Below are 16,749 nucleotides of genomic sequence, written 5' to 3' on the forward strand. Positions count from 1 at the left end.
CACCAATAGACTCCACACAAAGACCTATAGACTCACATCGACACCAACATACCCCACACAGAGACCAATAGACTCGCATAGACACCCATAGCCTCGTAGTGGAGTTGCTGGTAACCGCAGGTCACACTTGTGGGCGACTTCTTCTTGGTTCTTTCGGTAAAGTCACGTAGAATGGAAATAATAAAATAAAAAAAAATAAAGCATAATAAAATAATTCTCACGACGTTTCGGCCACAACGCAAGCAGCCGCCCTCAGGTGGAGAACAGAGTCAGACTCTGTCTTCTTTATTATTTTATTATTTCCATTCTACGTGACTTTACCGAAAGAACCAAGAAGATGAATCCCTGCAGTCACGAAAGCTTTAAATCGAAATTGTGGGCGACTCTTAAGCCTCATCGGGTTGAGAGACATCATCATCTGCCGTGTGATGCGCGGATGTTGTTAAATGCGGAGCGAATTCCTGCACTGATTGGTGCTCACCTCTCCTGTTTACGGCCCTGAACCAGTGGTGGCAATTCCACGTTCCTATGGCGGCGGGTGGGGGGGGGGTAGGTGGACGAGCCTCTCCATTGGGGTATCAACGGACGACTTCTTCTCAAGGCGGAACGACGACTGCTGTAGGTTGCTACGCGCGTGTGCCGCGTGGATCTCCGACGTGTGCTCGGGCACGACGTCTGACGTTTCGCTCCACGCACCAGTTGTTGATGAAGTTTATTATTCTTAGGTTTTTTCGGTAAAGTCACGTAGGTAAAACATTAAAATTAATACAAGTAAAATAAAATAAAATCACGACGTGGCTGTGACGGTTCCACCTGAAGACGGAAGCTTGTGTTGCCTCCGAAACGTCGTGATTTTTATTTAATTTTACTTTTATTAATTTTAATGTTTTACCTACGTGACTTTACCGAAAAAACCTAAGAATATGAATCCTTGCAGTCACGAAAGCTTCAAATCTCGGATTAAGTTTATTCCCTGTAGAAGTTGTTCCTGAACAAGTTCCCGAAGAAGCTGCCAGCACGCGCCACGGAACGTCGGACATCACGCCGAAGGACACGCGGCACGGCCTGGATACACACACCACACACACGCACAGAGAGCGGGAGAGCAGATTCAGAGTGATTCATACGGAGCGGTTTTAATTTTGAATTCGACCAATTATCGTGCGATTCGACGCCACTTTTTAAATCCTTTATATTAAGTTCACTTGCTTGCGCGCTTACGACCGTGCAAATCTTTCGGTCGTTTTTGAACCCACTTCCCGTGATCCAATCGAGCTGACATTTTGCACACAGACTCGTTGTGCATGACAATTTATTTTCGTGAAATTTTTCTTCCAAAATTTTCCACTTTTTAGGAAAAAAAAAAATTTCACACCATGGAGATGAGGATGCTCAGATGGAGCCTCGGGCTCACTCGATGGGATCGTGTCAGGAACGAAGACGTTCGGAAGCGACTTGGTGTGGCCCCCATTGCGGACAAGATGCTTGAGGCAAGGCTTCGGTGGTACGGCCATGTGATGCGAAGTGAAGAGTCATCAGTGGCCAAGACTGCCGTGCGTATTGAGCCAGAGGGCCGCCGTCCACGCGGACGTCCGAAGAAGCGATGGATGGATCGAATAAAGGAAGACATAAAGACGGTCAACACATCCCCCGAAGATGCCCTGGACCGAGCCAAATGGAGAAGACAATGCCGAAAAGCGGACCCTGCGCCACAGCGGGAACAACGCTAGGAAGAAGAATCATATATTTTTCCTGAACACAGAAAATTATTTAAGAAAACAACAAAAATGTACAATATAAACAATCATATAAAAACTGAAAAACTTATAATCCTTATATACGACTTTCCTTATATTCAATGTAAAATACCAATGTGATAAAAATGAAACTCTTACTCAAGAAAAACAGAAATGAATAATAAAATAAAACCGATGCCACGCATATAAAGGATTTATAGTGAAAAACTTTGTTTTTACGGGTTAAATTTTTACGTGACCGCCCTTCCTCCGCTCACGTGCGGGCAGGGTTGCCAACCCTCCCGGATTGGCCGGGAATTGGCATCGATCTCCAGGTGACTATTGAATGCAATCCGGGATATAGTTATAGTAGAGAATATTTTAAGAAAACAAATGATCAATAATAAAACCTTCAGTCAGAGTTGGCAACCCCTATGTGCCAGTTACAATCGGAACCCACAACCCTCCTGCCTGCCACAACCCCACAGAGAGCCCCTCCCCTACAGCCCCCCCCCCACGTCCCCCTACACCCCCACCCATACCCCCCCATCCCCCTACACCCCCACCCATACCCCCCCGTCCCCCTACACCCCCACCCATACCCCCCACACACCCCTGCCCCAGGAAAGCACGCAGCTGATATAGAATAAAATGCCCAGTCTGGCATTCCTCTATAATTGGACCGCGTTGCAACATCCTCCATCAACCGCAAACACGATTGATCACTCGCTTAACTGGAGAGCTAATAGACCACGTGAGATGCCCTTTGGTGGGTAGAGGGTCGGGGTGGGGGGTAGTGGGGTGGGGGTGGTGGGGGGTAGTGGGGTGGGGGGGTAGTGGGGGGGGTAGGCGTGGGTAGCGGTAGTGCAGCGGTCAGCACGCTGCGCTACGCACCCGGTTCGATTCCCGCTCACGGTCAAACACCAGTGACGATTATCTGAAGTGGACCTGGGCCTCCCCTAGGTCGACTCAGCATCAAACGAGTACCTGGCGTGGTGTATAGTAAAACATCGCCACTAGGGAGACAAAGGCGGCCGGGCGTGGTCATGGCCACCCACCCCCTCGTGTGCCGTGTTGGCCTTAGGGTTGTTGTTGTTGTTTGACTTGCATCCCACTGGGATTTTTACACACAGTGTTGGTGTACGGTGATTTTTCTGAAATATTTTGATGTCTTTTCTTGGATTTTCTGTTTGCACATAGTCACTTTAAGATGTTTTCTTGTTCATGTTCATGTTTTTGTTTTGTTGCGGTTGCACCCGATTCAAGAGCCGAATGGCTCACAGGGCTATACCTAATCAATGCAACTTTGAAACTTCATAGGTGCTACTCGCTAACAGCACTTGCCCAAATTGTTTATTGAGGCTATCGTTGTCTTTTGGGCGGGGCAGGCAGGGGGGATGAGGCAAGATCTGGCGGCTTATCTGTGCGCTTGTGTGATTGTGTGGCCCACGACAGCGGAGCGGTTAGTGCACTACGCAGTCTACGCGACCGACTCCGACGACCTGAGCTTCGATTCCCAGCATATGGCTCGCAAGCCAGCGACGCACATCTGAAGCGGTCCTGTGTCGACTCAGACTTAAATGGGCACCCGATGCGCTACTGAGTAAACATCGCCACTGGGGAGACAAATCCGGCCGGGCGTCACGACGGCCTCGTGCGTTGAACTTCTTTCACACCGTACGTAGCCAACCGTGCTGATCGGAGTTGCGGAGGGAAGGACAACAAACTAAACACAAAACGCAGTTCTAAAGACATGCGTTTTCAATCTGTATGATTTCAAAGTGCATAGTGGCTTCCTAATATTGGAAGGAAGAGCGTTCCAGACGGACGCAGTAGCGCGTCTGAAAGCGCCGTGCGATGCGGTGACCGCCGTCTGTGTTCGATGGCGGTCAGATAAAAGCCGCTGCTGCTGCTGCGAGGATGACGAACGGAGTTCGCGTGACGATGGTTTATGACTCCTTGACGAGGTCGGCGAGGTATCGCTGATCATTTGTGGGGTGAGAGTGCGACCTTTCACCGCCAACTCCCCCACCGATCGGCATGACGCTGGAACCGCTCTCCAAGCATAATGCGGTAACTCCCCGATTTACGTTTTCCCCCTTTAACGTCGTTTCGATAATACGTCGTCACCCTATCAACACCGCGACCCGATTTTGCGTCGCTTCGACGCGCACACTCACGTCGCTGACGCCATCGCTGTTCGTCCTTTCTCCTTATCCGTCGCCTCTCAGCCTTCGCTTCCACCACCACCACGACCAACAACAACACCACCACCACCAACAACACCAACAACACCATCACCACCACCACCACCAACAACACCACCACCACCACCAACAACACCACCACCATCACCACCACCAACAACAACAACACCACCACCAACAACACCACCACCATCACCACCACCAACAACAACACCACCAACAACACCACCACCATCACCACCAACAACAACAACAACACCACCACCACCAACACCACCACCACCAACAACAACAACAACACCACCACGACCAACACCAACAACACCACCACCACCAACAACACCACCACCACCACCACCACCACCAACAACACCACCACCACCACCAACAACACCACCACCACCAACAACAACACCACCACCACTACCAACACCACCCACCACTACCCTGTACATCGCTTTGCTTTACGTCGTTTCGATATCCGTCGGCGCACCTCTTGAGGAACGCATGCCCGACGGAAACCGGGATTATTGCTGGAGGAGGAGGAGGAGTAGTCGTAGCAGAAGATCTTTACTCACAATAGAGCCAGCAAATAGTGCTGGAGACCCCACCCCCCTCCTCTACCTCGGCGCCCCATTTGTCTTTATTACGGAAGTCTTCATAGTGATGTATCGGCGGAGACGCGCGGCGTGGCAGGCGTTGGGTACGTCCGCTCCGCCGTCGATAAACACTAAACAGTGACTGTCTCCTTTGCTCTTGCGCGCATTACACGGGCAGCCGTAAATGTCCCGTTGCATCTGCGTCACGCTTTGTTTGGGAAACTGCTTCGTCGGGGAAAAGCCGAGCAACAGAATTCATCCCTGTTTCGAAATCATCCCATCCGCGAAGACAAAGAAGATCCCCCCCCCTCCCCCACCCCGTACAGCCTAAAACGGTGCAAGTGCTGAGAGCGAGCGGCAGCCTATTGAGGCCCCACCCGCCTTTGTCTCCCCAAGTGGCGACGTCTCGAGTCATCGCATCACCGCGAAATTTCGTCGCCACCACCACCACCACCGCGGTTTTCCGCTGGCCGAAAATGTAAGCAGTATTCTCAAGTGTAGCGAGTTGATAATGATCTCGGCTCAGGTGGGTCGCCGATCACTGCACAGAAATCGTAAACAAACAAAATAAAGACTTGAAAGCATGTCCCGTATTTGGTTGATTTATCAGACGCTCCGAAAAATTACACGCCTGCCAACTCCAAAACAAAAATCATAACTTGTGCCCCGATGTAAAAATAAATATATATCAATCATTATTGAGCCCGGAAAGTCACACTTTAAGATGCTTCGATGTAAAAAAGTGCTTTATAAAAATAAAAGTTATTATAATATTATTTACCAGCTGGGTCTCGCACAAAATGATGTTTGACCAACAGCAATGGCTCAAGTCATGTCAATTCTGGCCATATACACACACACACCTACCGGATTATAAGATGCGCAGACTCAACTTTTTCTTAAAAGAGTAATCTCCATAAAGCAGGCATCTCAGTAGTAGCTCTGTGACACCTACTCCAGCAGGCCGCTCTCTACAACACGTGGGGGGTTGGGAGGTGACACGTCGCTCGCTCGGAGAGTGTCCGACACGGACACTCTCCATCTCGTGCCGTCACCTCGATACACTGTAGATGTCACTTGGCAGTGAGTGAGCGTCTGAGTGAGAGTCTGGGTGAGGGTCTGGGTGAGGATAATCAGGGTTAGGGTTTGGATGAGAGTTTGGGTGAGAGTCTGGGTGAGCGTCTGGGTGAGAGTCTGGGTGAGGTGAGTCTGAGTGAGAGTCTGGGTGAAAGTCTGGGTGAGAGTCTGGGTGAGAGCCTGGGTGAGGTGAGTCTGAGTGAGAGTCTGGGTGAGAGTCTGGGTGAGAGTCTGGGTGAGAGCCTGGGTGAGGTGAGTCTGAGTGAGAGTCTGGGTGAGAGTCTGGGTGAGCGTCTGGGTGAGAGCCTGGGTGAGGTGAGTCTGAGTGAGAGTCTGGGTGAGAGTCTGGGAGAGAGCCTGGGTGAGGTGAGTCTGAGTGAGGGTCTGGGTGAGGGTCTGGGTGAGAGTCTGGGTGAGAGTCTGGGTGAGAGTCTGGGTGAGAGCCTGGGTGAGGTGAGTCTGAGTGAGGGTCTGGGTGAGAGTCTGGGTGAGAGCCTGGGTGAGGTGAGTCTGAGTGAGAGTCTGGGTGAGAGTCTGGGTGAGAGTCTGGGTGAGAGCCTGGGTGAGGTGAGTCTGAGTGAGAGTCTGGGTGAGAGTCTGGGTGAGAGTCTGGGTGAGAGTCTGGGTGAGAGCCTGGGTGAGGTGAGTCTGAGTGAGGGTCTGGGTGAGAGTCTGGGTGAGAGTCTGGGTGAGAGCCTGGGTGAGGTGAGTCTGAGTGAGAGTCTGGGTGAGAGTCTGGGTGAGAGTCTGGGTGAGTTGAGTCTGAGTCAGAGTTTGGGTGAGAGTCTGGGTGAGAGTCTATGTATCTTGATTTAAAAAAAGAATCTCGACACTCGGTGAGGCTTTTAATGCGTGGGTACAGAAAGGCAGAGGCGCGGCCCTGCAAGTGCGTGGCCACATCACTGCTTGCGCAAGGGCTTCCACGAGAAGGAGGCATCGAGAGCCACCTCTGAGATGGTACATCGGCCTGTCCTTCCACGCGTTAGCCGAATGTCGTCTTTGTGAGAGCTGGGAGTACCCCGACACTTTACCACATCACACCACACGCGACCTCCCCATCGACTGCCTTGCCCTGTATTCCATTCATACTGCTGCATGGGTAGAGGAAACGGCGGCGGGAGGGGAGGTGTAATTTCGGAAACCTTGCACCATTGTTGTTTCAATTGCCCGTGCCGGGAGGATGGAGTCGAACCGATGGCTTCTAGATTGCAAGTCCGGCCAGCCTTGTGTGCTGCTGACCATTACACCACCGTGGCAGCATCCCTCCCTACACGCCCCCCCCCCACCCAACTCCCACAACACAGAATCCTCCTAACAAAAATAATTGCCTTCGTACTCAGCGATGCTTCTCAGCGATATATATATATAAAAAATGACATTGTCGTTACCAGCATTGCCCGAGGTGGCAAAACTTGAGCTATTTTATGTTGTAAAGTAAAGGTAAGGGGGAAAGAAAAAAAGTAAATTTAAAAACACGACTGATAACACGCTCGTGTGGAGAGATCGGCGCGTTATTCAATTTTATTGGCCGTATAAAGAAATTGGCATCGCCACGAATTTGATTTTTTTTGCCACTTCAGCTGCTGCCAATTTGCGTTCCTGACCACAGCCCAAGGACTGTGGTCACGAAGCGAGCGACGAGTCATGGACCACAGGCGAGGAGGGGGGGGGGCGCAGAGAGCGGCGGGGACGGGCGAATTGCGGAAATAATAGGCCGTGAACTCAACTCACATCGCCGCACACACTGCAGCCCAAACTACTGCCACTAATCATAATACTGCAGCTCAACTTGAAATGTGGCGCTCCACGCGCTGTCGAAGATTGAGAGGGAGAGGGGAGAGGGTGAGGGACAAAGAGAGAGAGAGAGGAATGAGAGAGCAACACGCGAGAGAGGCAGGAGCCAAATGGTGGTAAGCCAGTGGCCAGATTCCCTTTCCCAAGCTCTGCTGTCCTATATATATGTGTGTGAAGGTGTCATCTTCCTCACCTGATATGCAGGAGGACGGGGGTTCGATCCCGACCCTGGCATCTGTTGTAAATGTGGAGTTTGCGTGTCTCTCTAGCCGTGGTCACGTGGGTGTTTTTCTCCGGGTCCTCCGGTTTTCCCCTCCGACGTTAAAAGCAAAAATACGTTTCGATTATTTCGCTGCTATAAATGTCCACAAACGTCACTTTGTTGAGCTATCATTTGTGGCCAGGTCGCTTCTGAAAAAATGAGCGAATAGCTCAGTGGGCTTTACCTGGTAAAGTAAAAAAAAAATATTTCGTTTATTTGTACTTTTATTTTTGTTAATGATGTTATTAACTTTCTTATACCCTGCGCTCCTATTGTGTTTTAGTATTCTTTGTTCTTGTGCACGTTCTGATCCACCCCTACTGGACATCTGCGAAAAAGGGCTTAATAGCTCAGGGGATTCCTCCAGTATAAATACACATTCTGATTTCGATGTGCGAGGAAAACTGGAGCACCTGGAGAAAAGCCACGGGCGCGAGGGAGCAACACGCTATCCCCAGACAGATCGACAGGCGTGCCAGGGACCAGGCATCACTCCATTCCCATCGAGACGGAACAGGTGGAGTTCAATTTCGATTTAAAGCTTTCGTGACTGCATAGATTCATATTCTTGGTTCTTTCGGTAAAGTCACGTAGAAGGGAAATAATAAAATAATAAAAATTAAACATAATAAGATAAAATTCTCACGACGTTTCGGCCACAACGCAAGCAGCCGTCTTCAGGTGAAGAACAGGGCTGTCGGAAAGACATTAGGACGCTGTCTTTGTGGCCGAAACGTCGTGAGAATTTTATCTTATTATGCTTTATTTTTTATTATTTTATTATTTCCCTTCTACGTGACTTTACCGAAAGAACCACGAATAAGGTGGAGTTCACTTTTTTTTGCTGCACCGACTTATCCTGGTGAGCCGGGGGAGGGGGGGAAGATACAGCTCCTCCTCGAAGCCCACGGGAAGGGAGTTTTACAACATTTGCGTGTTATCCACCAACCACGAAAACGGTCATTTGCATATTGCACAGACCCGGCAGCTCGCAGTCGGGAGGGTTGCGGGTTCAACTCTCCCTTGGGGGAGGCTGTCTCAGCCCATCATCACCTCCCCGGTCGATACAATTACCAGCACTTTGCGGGGATGTCAAAAGCGATCGCCCGAGGTGATTTATTGTTGGCTTAAATGTTGGGAGGGAAACAGAGAATCCGGTTAAGACTCACCACGCATATGCGCGTGGTCCGGAGGTTATGGAGTGATGGGGGGTAAGGGTAGGTGGGGTGGGGGGAGAAGGGGGGGCGAGGGGTGAGCACACGAAGCTGAGCACAGACCGGGTTGACAAAATAAACGCAGCCAACCGATTTGCACGGTTGGCCACGTACGGCGCGAAAGAAGTTCAACATACGTACAATTCCACTCACTGTGTACTACCATCTGCTGGTCAATCTCGCAGTCGAAAGGCCTCGAGCAAATTTAATGTTAAGGCCACCCCCCCACCCCCCCTCCCCCTTTTTACGTCAAATAGAGTTATACTTCCACGGGATGTTCAGGGCCGTTCAGCAATCGAAGTTGATATTTCCATTGGCCACGGTTGTTGGGAGTCTCACCACTACAAATCTCGTCGTGATCCACCAGCCCTCGCCTGCCGAGACCGCTGACCCGCTTCGGGAGACAGACGCCACCGCGCCCGGACGCTCTTCGCTCAAAGATTTGACGGCGTTCAGAAGAAGAACGCCGTTCGTCGCCCCCCCCCCCCCGTCCCATCAACCTTGCTGGGCGCAATGGAGCCGTCCCTTAATATCTGTGATGTAAAGAGTCACAGAAGATTAATCGTAAATTGGCGCGCAGTGGAGGGTTGCGAAGGTCCATCCAAGGTGGCCAGCCGGCAAACACACACACAAGACAAAGTCCTCCTCCTCCTCCTGCCCCCACCCACCCCACCCACCACTACCACCACTCCTGCAGCCGTTAGCACACTGCTGTTAGAGAGCACCGGTGGTGCGGGCGGTAGTGCAAGCGGTGATGTAGGCGGTGGTGTAGGCGGTGGTGCAGGCGGTGGTGCAGGCAGTGGTGCAAGCGGTGGTGCAGGCGGTGGTGCAGGCAGTGATGTAGGCGGTGGTGCAGGCGGTGGTGTAGGCTGTGGTGCGGGCGGTGGTGCAGGCGGTGGTGTAGGCTGTGGTGCGGGCGGTGGTGCAGGCGGTGGTGCAGGCGGTGGTGCAGGCTGTGGTGTAGGCGGTAGTGCAGGCGGTGGTGCAGGCTGTGGTGCAGGCGGTGGTGTAGGCTGTGGTGCAGGCGGTGGTGCAGGCTGTGGTGCAGGCGGTGGTGTAGGCTGTGGTGTAGGCTGTGGTGCAGGCGGTGGTGTAGGCTGTGGTGCAGGCTGTGGTGCAGGCGGTGGTGCAGGCGGTGGTGCAGGCGGTGGTGCAGGCTGTGGTGCAGGCTGTGGTGCAGGCTGTGGTGCAGGCGGTGGTGCAGGCTGTGGTGCAGGCGGTGGTGCAGGCTGTGGTGTAGGCGGTGGTGTAGGCTGTGGTGCAGGCGGTTGTGCAGGCGGTGGTGTAGGCGATGGTGTAGGCGGTGGTGCAGGTGGTGGTGCAGGCGGTGGTGCAGGCGGTGGTGTAAGTGGTGGGGCAGGCAGTGGTGTAGGCGGTGGTGCAAGCGGTGGTGTAGGTGCTGCACTCCGCTATCCATCCCGGCGAGCCCAAACCCCGCTCGATTCACGCTCAGTATCAACAACGATGCCGAAAAACTGAACCGGTCCTGGGCTTCACCTAGGTCGACTCGGCCTCGCCTCGGTGCCTGGTGCTCGTTAAATACAAAAGACTTCCCGTTTTAGCCTCAACAGATTTTTTTCTTTAGGTGGCAAGTGCTGTTAGCCTCTTCCTCCCCCCGAGGCGATGTTTGTACACGCAGCACCGAGTAAACATTTGAGGCTGAGTCGACTCAGCCGGTAGGCGCAGGACCGGTACCGAATAATCGTCGACTGCTGTGGGTGGTCGCGGGGGATCAATCGAACGTCGGGTTCGCCGAGTTCGTAGAGAGCGGCGCGCTTCGCCCGCTGCGCTACAGCACCCCACCAAAACAGACGCGCGGCGCGGACATCGCCGATGATTCCAGATTTGAAGCTTTCGTGACTGCAAAGATTCATACTCTTAGTTTTTTCGGTAAAGTCACGTAGGTAAAAAATGAAATTAAAATAAATAAATAATAAAATAATAAAAATCACGACGTTTCGGAGGCAACACAAGTCTCCGTCATCAGGTGGGACCGTCACAGCCAGATTTGCTGTATCAAGTGAGGCAGGGATTCTAAGAAATTGCATCTTGGAATTTTGCCTCACTTGATACAGCAAATCTGGCTGTGACGGTCCCACCTGATGACGGAGACTTGTGTTGCCTCCGAAACGTTGTGATTTGTATTATTTTATTTTTATTAATTTAATTTTTTACCTACGTGACTTTATCGAACAAACTAAGAGTACATCGCCAATGAAACTCGTTGTGCAAACGGAGACTTCCGAAGAGTCGCGGCGGAAATGACAATTCACGTGGTTGTCCTGCTCACGTAATTGTGCGCGGGGTTGTCCGTCCGCGAAGACGAAGAGACAACATCGATGGCAATGAGGGTGGTGGGGGCGATGGTCTCAGTCGAACGAGTGTTGAGATTTGGAAGGAATAAGTATAACCAGTAAAAACAAAGTTTTCACTATAAATCCTTTATATGCGTGGCGGCTAGAGTCCTCTCGTCCTCTGGCTTGAGATGGCTGCCACCTATGGGTCAGATGATTGCATTGCACCATTAAGCAATTGGTAATTAAATATAATATTTTTGTCCTAAAAAGTGTAAAATTTTGGAAAAAAATTTTCACGAACATTAATTGTCACGCACAACGAGTCTGTGTGGAAAATATCAGCTCGATTGGATCACGGGAAGTGGGTTAAAAAACGACCGAAAGATTTGCACGGTCCTAAGCAAGCAAGCAAGTGAACTTAATATAAAGGATTTATAATTATAACCCGTAAAAACAAAGTTTTTCACTATAAATCCTTTATATGCTTGGCGGCTAGAGTCCTCTCGTCCTCTGGCTTGAGATGGCTGCCACCTATGGGTCAGATTATTGTCTGCCAGTATTAAGCAATTGGTAATTAAATATTTAATTTGTTTTCCCTAAACAGTGTAAAATTTTGGAAAAAAATTTGCACGAAAATTAATTGTCACGCACAACGAGTCTGTGTGCAAAATGTCAGCTCGATTGGATCACGGGAAGTGGGTTAGAAAACGACTGAAAGATTTGCACGGTCGTAAGCGCGCAAGCAAGTGAACTTAATAAAAAGGATTTAAAACGAGAAGCGGTTGGCCCGACTCAACTCCTTGCCACAGTGATCTCCTGGCTCGATGGGCGTTGAGGTATTGGTGCTGATTTCCTGTTTAGAGCCCTGGGGCCAAAGTTGTGGAACATTCTACCAATTCATCATTCCCATGGCCGGGAGCCGGAGGGGAGGGTGGGTGGCGGGGGGGGGGTGATGAGGAACCACAGATAATTGGTGTTGGTGGCAGTCAGCTGAGCCTCTATATTTTAAGATGTTTTCAGGCTAGATTTGAAGCTTTCGTGACTGCAAGGATTCATATTCTTAGGTTTTTTTCGGTAAAGTCACGTAGGTAAAAAAATAAAATGAAAATTAATAAAAGTAAAAATAAAATAAAAATCACGACGTTTCGGAAGCAACACAAGCCTCCGTCTTCAGGTGGAACCGTCACAGCACGACAGCTGTATCAAGTGAGTATTTTTATTTTACTTTTATTATTATTTTTTTACCTACGTGACTTTACCGAAAAAAACCCAATAGTATGTTTTCAGGCAACGAGTGTTCTCCATGGGGGAGGAATCCGGAGCACCCGGAGAGAAGACACATCTATCCCAAACGGATAGGACGGATGAAGATTAGTTTAACACGTAGGATTTCGCGACAAATACTCTCCATAATAGAGGTGTTTTGGGTTAGATCGCGTAAATAAATTACGTTTCGTTAAATCCGCCACCACCCGACACGGCCAATTAGTAAGGTTCGTCGCATAAGGGGCCGTCCATAAATGATGTCACGCGATTTCGGACAATTTTTTACCCCCCCCTCCCTTCGTCACACGACGTCACAAAAAGTCAGACCCCCCCCCCCTCAAATATGACGTCACAAAGCTCTGCCCCCCCCCCCCAAAAAAAATGCTTCAAATCGCTTCAAACTATTGTCATTGTAGTGCGTATTTAATGTGGCGCTGCACTCTGATGCTGTAGGAGAAAACATTTATTAAACAGCCTATTAAGTGGAACGTTTCGATTTAAAGCTTTCGTGACTGCAGGGATTCATCTTCTTGGTTCTTTCGGTAAAGTCACGTAGAAGGGAAATAATAAAATGATACAAATAAAACATAATAAAATAATTCTCACGACGTTTCGGCCACAACGCAAGCAGCCGTCCTCAGGTGAAGAACAGGTCTGTCAGAAAGACAGCGTCTGAATGACGTGGAACGTGTTGTCTATATTTATTTAAATTGCGCATTTTGATGTGACGTCACATTTCTCAAACCCCACCCCTCTCTTCACACATCGTCATAAATGTCTGACCCCCCCCCCTCCCCCTAGGTGCGTGACGTCATTTATGGACGGCCCCGAAACAAAACGTGTGAATTCCTTATTAGTACAGCACACCGGTGTGTTGTAAACGTTGTGGGTTTACTCTCCAACACATTGGCTGTGTCGGGTGGTGGCGAGTTTAACGACACAATTATATTTACGCGATCTTACCCAAAACACCTCTTATAGACGCAAATGTGTCCACATTTTGCTGTGCCGCTTTCTCCTGGTAAGCCAATTGGCACGGCACCTCCTAAAAGCCCACGGGAAGATTTAAATTTAGCAAGAAAATAACGTGATCTGTAAGTAATCTTCTTGTTTGTTTATTTTTGTAAACATTGTATTTCTATATAAAAATGTTTATTTTAGTGTGCATTCTTAAATGTACGTAATTGTTTGTTTGAGCGGTGAGTCAATAAATGTGTTTGTGCCGGATTAAAGGAAGGCACGTACGTAGATGCCCCCCCCCCCTCTCCCTCCACATTTATAAACAGGACACGCGTAAACAATATGTGGCTGCTATTCTATTTCCCCCACGTGTAATAATAATGATGAAGCCACTCGGATGATGCTGACGTACGATCACGTTGTGGCCAGCGGCTCGCCTCTGAACAAGAGCTAACGGCTCAGTGTTGGGATGGCTTTATCTCGTAAATACATGTTTACATTTTATTTAAAACATACTCTTAGTTTTTACGTTATCATGTGCACCAACAGGGGCTTGCGCACAAACACGTCCATGTCTACGTCTACTTACACCTCGTGCTCTCTTCTAGCCCCCCCCTCCCGATACGTTCCATTCATTGGCTACCACGTTCTGATACGCCCCCCCCCCTCTCCTCCCCCTTAACTTGTATTTAAGAACTTGCATATTGGAATCCCTGCCTCACTTGATACAGTAAATCTGGCTGTGACGGTCCCACCTGATGACGGAGACTTGTGTTGCCTCCGAAACGTCGTGATTTTTTATTTTATTAATTTTAATTTCATTTTTTTACCTACGTGACTTTACCGAAACAAAACTAATAGTATGAATCCTTGCAGTCACGAAAGCTTCAAATCTAGAATGTATTTAAAACAGTCTCAGAACGTTGCTTCGTGAGCGGCTGACGTACCCGCCCCGCTCCCCGCTCCCCCCAATGTGTATTTTGTTTTCTTTCGTGGGTCGCGAGCAGAGCACCACCGATGTCATCGCGAACACAGCGCACGCGTTGCGGAGCGCGCGCGCGCGGCAATTTACGAGCGCCCAGACGCATCCACCGCTTAATTGGAACCGGCAATCTGGCGCGGCTGCTGTGTTGCAAAGGGATGAACGAGCTAATGCCCCCACCCACCAACCCACCCACCCCCACCACCATCCCCCCCCCCCTCCTCCTCCCATATGGATAAAGAATAACTCAAGTCTACCGCACGGTGACATTACCACCCCCCCTCCCCCCCACTAATTTAATCCGTTTGTTGTTGAATTATTGGAACGCGTTGTGGTTTCTATCGGCCGCGCGTCGCGCGCGGTGTAAGCGACGCGGCGAGTTTTTGTTTGGTGGCCGATTGACGTTCTCCCTCTGCCGCAAGAGTCAGACCACGTGAGGTTCATTGTTATACAGCGTGGCCCAAGAGTCAGACCACGTGATGATCATTGTTATACAGCGTGGCCCAAGAGTCAGACCACGTGATGGGCATTGTTATACAGAGGGGCCCAAGAGTCAGACCACGTGATGGTCATTGTTATACAGCGTGGCCCAAGAGTCAGACCACGTGATGGGCATTGTTATACAGAGGGGCCCAAGAGTCAGACCACGTGATGGTCATTGTTATACAGCGTAGCCCAAGAGTCAGACCACGTGAGGGTCATTGTTATACAGCGTGGCCCAAGAGTCAGACCACGTGATGGGCATTGTTATACAGCGTGGCCCAAGAGTCAGACCACGTGATGGGCATTGTTATACAGCGTGGCCCAAGAGTCAGACCACGTGATGGGCATTGTTATACAGGGTGGCCCAAGAGACAGACCACGTGATGGGCATTGTTATACAGCGTGGCCCAAGAGTCAGACCACGTGATGGGCATTGTTATACAGCGTGGCCCAAGAGTCAGACCACGTGAGGGTCATTGTTATACAGCGTGGCCCAAGAGTCAGACCACGTGATGGGCATTGTTATACAGCGTGGCCCAAGAGTCAGACCACGTGATGATCATTGTTATACAGCGTGGCCCAAGAGTCAGACCACGTGAGGGTCATTGTTATACAGCGTGGTCCAAGAGTCAGACCACGTGATGGGCATTGTTATACAGCGTGGCCCAAGAGTCAGACCACGTGATGGGCATTGTTATACAGCGTGGCCCAAGAGTCAGACCACGTGATGGGCATTGTTATACAGCGTGGTCCAAGAGTCAGACCACGTGATGGTCATTGTTATACAGAGTGGTCCAAGAGTCAGACCACGTGATGGGCATTGTTATACAGCGTGGTCCAAGAGTCAGACCACGTGATGGTCATTGTTATACAGCGTGGCCCAAGAGTCAGACCACGTGATGGGCATTGTTATACAGTGTGGCCCAAGAGTCAGACCACGTGAGGTTCATTGTTATACAGCGTAGCCCAAGAGTCAGACCACGTGATGGGCATTGTTATACAGCGTGGCCCAAGAGTCAGACCACGTGATGGGCATTGTTATACAGCGTGGCCCAAGAGTCAGACCACGTGATGGGCATTGTTATACAGCGTGGCCCAAGAGTCAGACCACGTGAGGGTCATTGTTATACAGCGTGGCCAAAGAGTCAGACCACGTGATGGGCATTGTTATACAGCGTGGCCCAAGAGTCAGACCACGTGATGATCATTGTTATACAGCGTAGCCCAAGAGTCAGACCACGTGATGGGCATTGTTATACAGCGTGGCCCAAGAGTCAGACCACGTGATGGGCATTGTTATACAGCGTGGCCCAAGTCAGACCACGTGATGGGCATTGTTATACAGGGTGGCCCAAGAGTCAGACCACGTGATGGGCATTGTTATACAGAGGGGCCCAAACGTCGGGACACGTGAGGGTTATTTAATTAAATTTTACATTGGCGTTAACGGGTTTAATTTATTCTGGAAGTTAATATTTGAGCTATTATAATTATTGATATCCACAGATTTTTTTTCTTTCCTCCTTTTGAGATGACATTTAAAAATGTAAAGAAAATTGCCTAAAGGCGAACGAGTTCAACTCGCTTTCATGTACGCTAAAGAAAAAGCAGCTGTAATACTAAAAAATCGTACATTAATTCCAAAAGACAATTCATGCACGCATTTATGTTAACGGCAGTCCGCTTGAACATTTGTTGAAATAAATATCGTAACCCTGTGTGTCCTGACGTTTGGGCCATCCTGTATATTGAGCTGGAAACCAATTTACTTTGCAAAAAGTGGCCCTCGCCTGTGAACCTCGGGGGCGTGATGTTGATTTTGGGTTTGAGTGTCTGCTGAAACGTCGAACGTCAAAATCTTGCTCGGGCTGT

The sequence above is a fragment of the Lethenteron reissneri genome, unplaced genomic scaffold, assembly GCF_015708825.2.
Source record: "Lethenteron reissneri isolate LAM-NWPU_2019-01 unplaced genomic scaffold, ASM1570882v1 scaffold_622, whole genome shotgun sequence".
Classification (NCBI taxonomy): Eukaryota; Metazoa; Chordata; class Hyperoartia; order Petromyzontiformes; family Petromyzontidae; genus Lethenteron; species Lethenteron reissneri.